The sequence below is a fragment of the Polyergus mexicanus genome, unplaced genomic scaffold, assembly GCF_030449975.1.
Source record: "Polyergus mexicanus isolate NDT 795.1 unplaced genomic scaffold, iyPolMexi1.0 SCAF_22, whole genome shotgun sequence".
Classification (NCBI taxonomy): domain Eukaryota; kingdom Metazoa; phylum Arthropoda; class Insecta; order Hymenoptera; family Formicidae; genus Polyergus; species Polyergus mexicanus.
The window spans coordinates 4,928,952-4,942,025 of record NW_027223342.1 but is presented as its reverse complement, the minus strand read 5'-3'; positions in this window follow the sequence as shown (position 1 = coordinate 4,942,025).

The following is a 13,074-nucleotide window of genomic DNA, read 5'->3' as shown; positions in this document are numbered from 1 at the left end:
GCTCGCGATGACATCACCCATAGATATCAGATTTCAAACGCGCGTGTCAAAACACCACAAAATCCTAAAATATAAGAGTAATCCTCATGATTGAATTGCACTAACATTGGACAGCTGCATGTAATTTGAAACTTTTGCGATGCACCTGGGATTTGACATCATCTCTAGACGACAAAAATGCAACAATCGACATTAGTTAAAATGTATGTGACAAATCGCGAAATAAAGATTTAGATAGATACACATGATGGAAAGAGACATCGAGATAGAACATAAAATCGAAGTAAAGAGGCACACCCTGTCAGTATTTTCGCAAAGGAGTTCCGAGACAAGAGCTATTAATAAGCGCATCTTGTTAGCAAAAATTTTTGGCATAAGTTTAGAAATATGACGGAAAACAATGCCGAACGAAGTCTGCGCGAGCAATCTGCAAGGGTGAATTCGATAGAGGAGTACGTTGCGTGGGAGCAACGATGCGACGAATATATTGAATCGGTGGAAGAGCAAAGCCGAATCAAACGTCCACGATTATCGATCGGGATTCGACAATCGATGATTACCCGAATTGCATAACTCGAGGGATTGAAGAACTCGTTACGCAGGCGTTTTGTATACGCGGGCGCAGGATGCAGTACGCGGCAACACGAATTGATTTGGCGAGAGATCGATACGGCGTTCGAGAGCCGCATATTGACAGGTGCGGTTATAAATCATAATCACATCGAGCCTCGTCAATTTTTCGAGGATGCCAAAGACATTGTGCTCGAACATGTGCAAAATATGATGAAAAAACACTTTAATGTGAAAATTAATATATTGTTCAATGGTGAATTTGTGACGGGTGATAAGCGCGCAAATAAAAGTATTAATACGAGAAACTATGAACTCTTTCGCACATCCGATTTACGCGAATGGTACGAGCGGCGCGTTGTCGAGCCCACTCTAGCATCGCTCGAAGAATTTCAGGAACGCGATAGCGGGTGAGCATTGTCGCGAATACTCGATTTAAATGTAAATATAAATAAATATAATCCTTTGCGCGCGGGATGTCATATAAAATTACCGCGGGCGATAACGATGAAGAGAGCGGTGATCAACATGCAATCTAATGACAATGCGTGTTTCGCGTGGCCTGTGGTCGCCGCTCTACATCCAGCCGAAAGAAACGCTGATCGGGAATCTTCGTATCCTCATTACACGACAGTGCTGAATCTTCAGGACATTGAGTTTCCAGTGACTGTGAATCAAATTAAAAAATTCGAACTTGCCAACGATATCTCAATCAATGTATATAGTATCGAGGAAAAGAACATTGTCCCGATACCCGTCTGAGTGAGCTAAAAAAAGACAAACACGTCAACCTGTTGTACATTGAAGACAACAACGTTGGACATTTCGCGTGGATCAAGAATCTATCCCGCCTCGTGAGCTCGCAATTGAGCAAAAAATAACACAAGAAATATATCTGCGATCGGTACGTATATATTTAATAAATTATATTGCAGAAATCTTTGAACAAAAATTAAAAATTATTTCTTTTACAGATGTTTGCACTACTTTGGCTCGAACTACAAGTTACAGTCACATACGGTGGACTGTCGAGAGATGAACGAGTGCGCTATTCGATTACCGAGCGATAAGGACAAGTGGCTCACGTTCAACAACTATAATCGGAAAGAGCGGCATCCTTTCGTCGTGTACGCCAACTTGGAGTGTGTTTTAGAGAAGACGGAGGAAGAGAGAAACTACCAACATCATAAAGTATTTAGCTTAGCATATTATGTACATTGTTCGTACGATGATTCGTTATCCGCGTATCATTCCCGTCGTGATATCGATTGCATATCATGGTTCGTCGAAGAACTTAAAAATTTAGCGCAACGTGTAAAAATTATTTTATCAGCTAATGTCCCCATGGTAAATTTAACATCTGATAAATGAGAAAATTTTCATAGCGCGACACAATGTCACATTTGCGAGAAACCATTCGTACAAGACGATACACGCGTACGCGATCTGATTGCCATCTGACCGGGCGATACAAAGGTCCCGCGCATTCAAATTGCAATTTAAATTATGTAACGATACCGTTACCAGCCTCGCGGGCCGACCAGCCGCCCGCAATCTTGAGGCTCGGCGCCTATGGCGCCCCTAAACTTCCACACCCGTGTTGCGGCCCCACCGTGGGGCCGCCCCACCCCGCGCTCCCACCACGCGCCGACTCGCGTGAGTGGGAGGCCGGCCGCCGGTATATAAGGCGCTCCGGCAAACGTAGCGTTACCAGTTCCCGATCCCGAGTCCTACCTCGTACAACTCCAGATCCGAAACCTATACCGCGTTACACCAGGCTACGGGCTACCCGTAGTTACGCCGGGCTACCCGGTTGCTGGGACGGCGCACCCTAACACCTAGCGTTAAACCAGGTCACGGGCTACCCGTGGTTATGCCGGGCTTCCCGGTTGCTGGGACGGCGCATCCTACCCCGCGTTAAACCAGGTCACGGGCTACCCGTGGTTATGCCGGGCTTCCCGGTTGCTGGGACGGCGCACCCTACTAGTCGATAAGTCCGCACCGCGTTATACCGTAAGACCGTTTGCATACATACCGTGACCCGTTTGTATCATAAGACCGCTTTGGTCTCCGCGTTCTAGTAGCTTCTCGTATCGCTTTGTAAATACACCGCGACCTGTTCGTATTATAAGACCGCATTGTACATACCGCGACTTTTAACTAGAGAATAAGATAGACTTTAGAATTCCCGCCAGTGTCGCGCCGTTTCTATCTTCACCCCCGGTCCTCAAACTACTACGGGAGATTCAGTCCTTTTAAGGATAGAACACCGAGAACGCCGACGCCCCGTCCTTTTAAGGATAAGGCAGTCCGGCAGTTGGAATTACATTGAGGGCCCCGCGACACCCCGTAGTGTTTAAGATCTGTACTGTACCAATAATAATAATAATAATCGTAGGTCAATTGCATGCGAACCCCGCGACTGCGGAACACGGCCGTTTGAGCCACGCTCGCTTCCCGGGCTCCACGCGCACAACTGTATACCCGCACCGTTCCCGCATGTTGATTCGCGAATAGCTTTAAGTATTAAACATCGTTTATAATAACCGCATGAATAAAAAGACTTGTTTAAACCGATTACCCGAAGGTAAAGTAAGTTGGAGTTTCCCCCTTCTCCCGAATCCTGGCACCGGCGAGCCTTGATCCGCGGCGTACGGGAAAGGTGAACCGTTACAATTATAAAGATTCTTTTTGCATTCCAATAGTTTTTTATAATTTATCCGGTTACGATGCACATTTTATTATCAAGGAAATAGCTACAGCGTTCGAAGGGGGAATCGAGTTACTTCCGATAACAAAGGAAAAATATATATCATTTACGAAAAATGTTAAACTTACCGAAGAGAAATAAAAAAATCATATTAAATTGCGTTTTATACATTCGTATAAATTTCTCACAGCTAGTCTCGATAAATTGGCATCATTCTTGAATAAAGACAAACTCAAAATTTTAAAATCTGAATTTCTAAATTTATCGAATGACGATTTCAATTTATTAACACGGAAGGGTGTCTTTCCGTACGAATATATTGATTGCGTCGACAGGTTGCAAGATACGTGTTTACCACCGCGCGAATCATTTTACAGTTCCTTGACCGGTGACACAATATCCGAGAGCGATTACGCGCACGCCGAGAAAGTGTGGGAGCGGTTCTCCATTCGAACGCTGGGCGAATATAGCGACTTGTATCTCAAAATTTATGTCTTGTTATTAGCAGACATTTTTGAAAATTTCCGCGAGAGTTGTATTAAAAGTTATGGGCTCGACCCCGCGTATTACTACACTCTTCCCGGATACACGTGGGACGCCATGTTGAAGCATACGAATATTACATTCGAATTGCTTATGGATATCGACATGGTTATGTTTATCGAACGCGGAATACGCGGTGGTTTGAGTCAATGTTCCAACAGATACGCACATGCTAATAACAAGTATATGCAATCGTACGATCCATCGAAACCTTCAACGTATCTCATGTACTTTGATGTAAATAATTTGTACGGATGGGCAATGTGTCAACCCTTGCCCAATGCAGATTTTCGATGGGTCGACGACGTATCCGATTTTGATACATCATCGATCGCGCTCGATTCGCCTATAGACTACATCCTTGAAGTCGATCTCGAGTATCCGCAACGTGTTCACGATGCGCACACTGACCTACCGTTTTGCCCGACACGCGACAAACCACCTGGTAAGCGGCAGGATAAGCTGCTCGTAATCTTATACGATAAGAAGCGTTACGTAATACATTACCGCAACCTGCAGCAATGCACGCGACACGGACTTCGAGGTACAAAAATACATCGAATATTACAGTTTTCGCAGTCTCCATGGCTTCGCAGTTATATCGAACTCAATACACAATTCCGAACACTCGCGAAAAATGATCTTGAAAAAAATTTTTATATATTAATGGATAATGCTGTATTTGGCAAATCGATGGAAAATGTGCGCAATCACATTAATATTAAGCTCGTGACACATTGGGATGGAAGAAATGGCGCAGAGGCGATGATCGCAAAACCAAATTTTAATTATATAAATTAGAAAATAATATTTATTATAAAATATCGTTGAAAAAATATGTAATCGTATACATTTCAATGATTATATGAACATATCCTGAAAAGTTCATTAAAAAAAAAAAAAAAAACAAGAAACAGTATACACAAAATTCAACATTAATAAAAATATAAAAAACGTTTCATTAGGAAAACAGCACTGCTAAACATTAGAGAGTATATTAAACCAACAAATAATAAATTTAATTTACAACTACATTTAATTTAATTACATCAATAACTGCAATATAAATGTATTAAAAAATATATTAATTTCAGCATATTGTTCAGTTTGGCAGCGTAACGCTTTTCTAATAAAATTTTTTTTTATTTGTAATGATTTTTAATTTTTATATAAATTCTTAACTTTTGTATTAATTTCTAATTTTAAATGTTCCCATTAATTTTTAATTTTGTGTTTTTTGTCTTTTGTTATATATATATATATATTTTTTTTTTTAATAATCTTTTGAGGACATATGCATATTGTTATTAGAATATATGGTATATGACTGTTCACATTTTCAACGATTTTTGTAATAGATTGTAGAACGCCTTGATTATCGAGGCGCCGTGTTATTCAGGGCCCGTTATTGAGCGTGTCTCTATGGAGAACATATTAGAATTAGAATAATAAAGAAAAAAAGAGAGAACATAAACAGAAAGAAATTAACAGCGGCATTAATAGCACGTTAAATAGTCTTTAAAAGTGAACATTGTATAATTGATTTGTTCCGATTACGGCGAATGTGCTACAAATTCAGAAGTTGGATCTCTCGAAATCTTGTACAAGAAATCTCGTCGAGAGTTACGTTACGAATCAGGTTATGATATAAAATAACTCAAAAAGTATTTAATGAAGAAATATTTTATTAAGTGTTTTGAAAAGGTCTCGAGATAAACTACGAGAGATGTAACGATGCACCCCCCATCGTTACCCGGGACGTAGCCAGCCGGAAGTCTGCCGCCCGGCGAACACCAGCCGGGCAGTGGCAGAGGCGCCTAGCGCCCTTTTTAATACTTAAATTACCGCCGTTGCGGTAAACAACCGTACGACCGTTATGCGGCCGCCGTTACGCCGTTATACGACAAGCCCGAGCACAGCCGAACGCTGCCGGAAGATCCCGAGCGTCACCCGCCGAAACGCCGCGTCGTTTCACCCAGGGGAAGCGACGCGTTTACCATAATTACCCGCCGAAAACAACGCTTCGTTATCCCCACCCGGGGGCGAACGACGCAATTCCGATAGACGCTCGGGTATAAAAAGACAGCGTTTCGGCATCTCATTACCAGAACGATTCCTGAATCCGCTCGAGCAGTACGTTCCGAGATACAATACCAGAACCGATCCCGAAATTCGCAGCAATAACGGAACGTGAGGTTGACGTGTTCGCAGCCTCCGCCGAGCATTCCCGGTTTCCGTGCAGTCTCCGAAATCCTCACGTAATTCCGACCAACTCGACGAGAGCGGAGTGTTCGCCGCTCTCATAGATTACGATCTATTATCCGACCGCTCCAGCCAGCCGGACCGTGGGTTTGCGAGTTCGCTGCCCCTCTAGCTTTCTCGACTCCGCGTACGGAAGCAGGGACGGAGAGTTCTCCGCCCGATCGAGGGTACTCGATCTCCGATCGCATTTCCCATACAATTGGGAATACGCGCATAATCCCGCGATAACGATCAACTACGTTTTACGATACTTGCGAGAATAATCACCGCGCCGAAATACCTGTCGCATACTATTCCATTGTTTTCCGCGCACCGTCAAAACAAACACGGCATTGCCGTACACACGCCGACCGACCGCGCCCTGTTTCTTGCGCGTCTCGCGCGCCGTCAAAATAAACACGGCTGTGCCGTACGAGTATCTTAAGCGGTTCGATATATCGAACCTCGTGCACCGAATAACGAACGCGCATTACATCTAACGCGTTGCATCATCCGCCGCGCGCTAACGTCACACAACCTATTGTAAATCGACCATTGCCGAACGAGGCAAATAAAGACGATACCTTCTAAATCTTTTCGTGTGTCTCACCTTGTAACGATGCATCCCTCCACCGTTACCCGGTCGTCGATCCGCCGGAAGTCCGCCGCCCGACAAACACCGGCCGGGCATAATGCGGAGGCGCCGAGCGCCCATTTTTAAGAAATAGAAAACGTTCGAATTTGTAACCGCCGTTTAAGACGTGTTGTTTACCGGAAACCATCGCCGCGCTCGGGTAACCGTACCGACCGTTCCCGAAACCGCCCGAGTCTCGCGCGGCGGTTCAACATTAAACAATATGTCGTAAAACATTCAGGCATATTAGGCACGCGCACCCGCCGGAAAAAGCGGTATAAATAAGGGCACATGTCACATCTCGAGACCAGATCTTCCGCAACCGCCAGAGTCTGTAAGACGCCTGGAAATCCGCTACGATCCTAGAAGCCGCTCCACGAGAAAGAAAACGGGGTTGGGAGTACCCAGCCTCCGCCGAGAGTTTGCGGCATCTCTGAGAGCGATCCTTCCAATTTCTACGAAAGAGGAAAACGGGGTTGGGCGTACTCAACCTCCGCCGAGAGTTCTCGACGCCTCACAAAATCCGTCCACCTAAGTGCAACGGCGATTTACCAGTGGTAGCGAGTTCCCTGCCATTGACGGGTGTTCCCGTCGGCCGTTGCACTCCTGCATTCCACGGGAAGACCATCCCGGACGAAACCAAACTACGTTATCCGCGAACCGGCAGTAATTCCGCGACCGCCATTGCCGCGATCGGACTCGCCATTAATATGGCGCGCTAAGTCCCGCTCAAAGGGGAGGATCTAATCCTGCCGCGACATCGATCGACTCGATACGAACCGAATCGATACAGGCGCGTCTAAGGACCGCCCACCGGCCCGACCGAAATTATCGCCCGGTAGTTAGCGGCCTCTGCCGAAATCAAGATCCGTTCGCGTAATCGAGATTATATCGAATCGCCGAAATCGCGCTCCGCGCCGCGCATACGTACATGTAATTCGGATGCACCGCGACCGACTCGATCACACCGCAAACCGATTCCGACATTCACACATACACGAGTGCATCCTGTCGCACACACACATCGTCATTCGCCTCACACACATACTGTCGATACATTGTACATACTACTCAGATATTATACGTTCGCACCCACATACTTTCGATACATAATACATCATACTTAGATATTACACGTTCGCGCACGCACTCGCTCGCTTATCATCTCACTCACATACAAGCGCACACACTCACACACATACAGCGTTTATACACATACACTCACTCTGTATACACACATACTTACCCTTTAACGAGCCCCGGATACCGACCGAGTTATCCACGACCGCCTCGCGAAAACGGTTTATTACAACCTTTTCACAAGCCCTGATCCCGACCGAGTTCATCCGCGCGCTCGCGAAAAGTAACCCCGTTACAAATGCAACGTAATATAAAATTTTCAAGCACCGATGTGCCACTGCTTCGCGATGACATCACCCATAGATATCAGATTTCAAACGCGCGTGTCAAAACACCACAAAATCCTAAAATATAAGGGTAATCCTCATGATTGAATTGCACTAACATTGGACAGCTGCATGTAATTTGAAACTTTTGCGATGCACCTGGGATTTGACATCATCTCTAGACGACAAAAATGCAACAATCGACATTAGTTAAAATGTATGTGACAAATCGCGAAATAAAGATTTAGATAGATACACATGATGGAAAGAGACATCGAGATAGAACATAAAATCGAAGTAAAGAGGCACACCCTGTCAGTATTTTCGCAAAGGAGTTCCGAGACAAGAGCTATTAATAAGCGCATCTTGTTAGCAAAAATTTTTGGCATAAGTTTAGAAATATGACGGAAAACAATGCCGAACGAAGTCTGCGCGAGCAATCTGCAAGGGTGAATTCGATAGAGGAGTACGTTGCGTGGGAGCAACGATGCGACGAATATATTGAATCGGTGGAAGAGCAAAGCCGAATCAAACGTCCACGATTATCGATCGGGATTCGACAATCGATGATTACCCGAATTGCATAACTCGAGGGATTGAAGAACTCGTTACGCAGGCGTTTTGTATACGCGGGCGCAGGATGCAGTACGCGGCAACACGAATTGATTTGGCGAGAGATCGATACGGCGTTCGAGAGCCGCATATTGACAGGTGCGGTTATAAATCATAATCACATCGAGCCTCGTCAATTTTTCGAGGATGCCAAAGACATTGTGCTCGAACATGTGCAAAATATGATGAAAAAACACTTTAATGTGAAAATTAATATATTGTTCAATGGTGAATTTGTGACGGGTGATAAGCGCGCAAATAAAAGTATTAATACGAGAAACTATGAACTCTTTCGCACATCCGATTTACGCGAATGGTACGAGCGGCGCGTTGTCGAGCCCACTCTAGCATCGCTCGAAGAATTTCAGGAACGCGATAGCGGGTGAGCATTGTCGCGAATACTCGATTTAAATGTAAATATAAATAAATATAATCCTTTGCGCGCGGGATGTCATATAAAATTACCGCGGGCGATAACGATGAAGAGAGCGGTGATCAACATGCAATCTAATGACAATGCGTGTTTCGCGTGGCCTGTGGTCGCCGCTCTACATCCAGCCGAAAGAAACGCTGATCGGGAATCTTCGTATCCTCATTACACGACAGTGCTGAATCTTCAGGACATTGAGTTTCCAGTGACTGTGAATCAAATTAAAAAATTCGAACTTGCCAACGATATCTCAATCAATGTATATAGTATCGAGGAAAAGAACATTGTCCCGATACCCGTCTGAGTGAGCTAAAAAAAGACAAACACGTCAACCTGTTGTACATTGAAGACAACAACGTTGGACATTTCGCGTGGATCAAGAATCTATCCCGCCTCGTGAGCTCGCAATTGAGCAAAAAATAACACAAGAAATATATCTGCGATCGGTACGTATATATTTAATAAATTATATTGCAGAAATCTTTGAACAAAAATTAAAAATTATTTCTTTTACAGATGTTTGCACTACTTTGGCTCGAACTACAAGTTACAGTCACATACGGTGGACTGTCGAGAGATGAACGAGTGCGCTATTCGATTACCGAGCGATAAGGACAAGTGGCTCACGTTCAACAACTATAATCGGAAAGAGCGGCATCCTTTCGTCGTGTACGCCAACTTGGAGTGTGTTTTAGAGAAGACGGAGGAAGAGAGAAACTACCAACATCATAAAGTATTTAGCTTAGCATATTATGTACATTGTTCGTACGATGATTCGTTATCCGCGTATCATTCCCGTCGTGATATCGATTGCATATCATGGTTCGTCGAAGAACTTAAAAATTTAGCGCAACGTGTAAAAATTATTTTATCAGCTAATGTCCCCATGGTAAATTTAACATCTGATAAATGAGAAAATTTTCATAGCGCGACACAATGTCACATTTGCGAGAAACCATTCGTACAAGACGATACACGCGTACGCGATCTGATTGCCATCTGACCGGGCGATACAAAGGTCCCGCGCATTCAAATTGCAATTTAAATTATGTAACGATACCGTTACCAGCCTCGCGGGCCGACCAGCCGCCCGCAATCTTGAGGCTCGGCGCCTATGGCGCCCCTAAACTTCCACACCCGTGTTGCGGCCCCACCGTGGGGCCGCCCCACCCCGCGCTCCCACCACGCGCCGACTCGCGTGAGTGGGAGGCCGGCCGCCGGTATATAAGGCGCTCCGGCAAACGTAGCGTTACCAGTTCCCGATCCCGAGTCCTACCTCGTACAACTCCAGATCCGAAACCTATACCGCGTTACACCAGGCTACGGGCTACCCGTAGTTACGCCGGGCTACCCGGTTGCTGGGACGGCGCACCCTAACACCTAGCGTTAAACCAGGTCACGGGCTACCCGTGGTTATGCCGGGCTTCCCGGTTGCTGGGACGGCGCATCCTACCCCGCGTTAAACCAGGTCACGGGCTACCCGTGGTTATGCCGGGCTTCCCGGTTGCTGGGACGGCGCACCCTACTAGTCGATAAGTCCGCACCGCGTTATACCGTAAGACCGTTTGCATACATACCGTGACCCGTTTGTATCATAAGACCGCTTTGGTCTCCGCGTTCTAGTAGCTTCTCGTATCGCTTTGTAAATACACCGCGACCTGTTCGTATTATAAGACCGCATTGTACATACCGCGACTTTTAACTAGAGAATAAGATAGACTTTAGAATTCCCGCCAGTGTCGCGCCGTTTCTATCTTCACCCCCGGTCCTCAAACTACTACGGGAGATTCAGTCCTTTTAAGGATAGAACACCGAGAACGCCGACGCCCCGTCCTTTTAAGGATAAGGCAGTCCGGCAGTTGGAATTACATTGAGGGCCCCGCGACACCCCGTAGTGTTTAAGATCTGTACTGTACCAATAATAATAATAATAATCGTAGGTCAATTGCATGCGAACCCCGCGACTGCGGAACACGGCCGTTTGAGCCACGCTCGCTTCCCGGGCTCCACGCGCACAACTGTATACCCGCACCGTTCCCGCATGTTGATTCGCGAATAGCTTTAAGTATTAAACATCGTTTATAATAACCGCATGAATAAAAAGACTTGTTTAAACCGATTACCCGAAGGTAAAGTAAGTTGGAGTTTCCCCCTTCTCCCGAATCCTGGCACCGGCGAGCCTTGATCCGCGGCGTACGGGAAAGGTGAACCGTTACAATTATAAAGATTCTTTTTGCATTCCAATAGTTTTTTATAATTTATCCGGTTACGATGCACATTTTATTATCAAGGAAATAGCTACAGCGTTCGAAGGGGGAATCGAGTTACTTCCGATAACAAAGGAAAAATATATATCATTTACGAAAAATGTTAAACTTACCGAAGAGAAATAAAAAAATCATATTAAATTGCGTTTTATACATTCGTATAAATTTCTCACAGCTAGTCTCGATAAATTGGCATCATTCTTGAATAAAGACAAACTCAAAATTTTAAAATCTGAATTTCTAAATTTATCGAATGACGATTTCAATTTATTAACACGGAAGGGTGTCTTTCCGTACGAATATATTGATTGCGTCGACAGGTTGCAAGATACGTGTTTACCACCGCGCGAATCATTTTACAGTTCCTTGACCGGTGACACAATATCCGAGAGCGATTACGCGCACGCCGAGAAAGTGTGGGAGCGGTTCTCCATTCGAACGCTGGGCGAATATAGCGACTTGTATCTCAAAATTTATGTCTTGTTATTAGCAGACATTTTTGAAAATTTCCGCGAGAGTTGTATTAAAAGTTATGGGCTCGACCCCGCGTATTACTACACTCTTCCCGGATACACGTGGGACGCCATGTTGAAGCATACGAATATTACATTCGAATTGCTTATGGATATCGACATGGTTATGTTTATCGAACGCGGAATACGCGGTGGTTTGAGTCAATGTTCCAACAGATACGCACATGCTAATAACAAGTATATGCAATCGTACGATCCATCGAAACCTTCAACGTATCTCATGTACTTTGATGTAAATAATTTGTACGGATGGGCAATGTGTCAACCCTTGCCCAATGCAGATTTTCGATGGGTCGACGACGTATCCGATTTTGATACATCATCGATCGCGCTCGATTCGCCTATAGACTACATCCTTGAAGTCGATCTCGAGTATCCGCAACGTGTTCACGATGCGCACACTGACCTACCGTTTTGCCCGACACGCGACAAACCACCTGGTAAGCGGCAGGATAAGCTGCTCGTAATCTTATACGATAAGAAGCGTTACGTAATACATTACCGCAACCTGCAGCAATGCACGCGACACGGACTTCGAGGTACAAAAATACATCGAATATTACAGTTTTCGCAGTCTCCATGGCTTCGCAGTTATATCGAACTCAATACACAATTCCGAACACTCGCGAAAAATGATCTTGAAAAAAATTTTTATATATTAATGGATAATGCTGTATTTGGCAAATCGATGGAAAATGTGCGCAATCACATTAATATTAAGCTCGTGGGATGGAAGATATGTGAAGATGTATATGAGAATATAAAGCGCAACGTCGACAGATTCGATACTCGATGTGATATATGAGACTGTCTGTGTCGGTGTACATGACTTTACATTTTTCTCGATACATAGGTACCATGTAATCGTGGTGAAACTCGTACAAACATGTCTTGGATATGTCGAGTATACACATACCTACGTAGATTGGTTTATTAAATTTCACCTCGAGATTGCGCAATTCAACGGCGATCAGATTCTTCGAAAACACGCTTCTACTAAGAAAATTTGGTTTTGCGATCATCGCCTCTGCGCCATTTCTTCCATCCCAATGTGTCACGAGCTTAATATTAATGTGATTGCGCACATTTTCCATCGATTTGCAGTACTCTGCGTTGATACCACTGCTT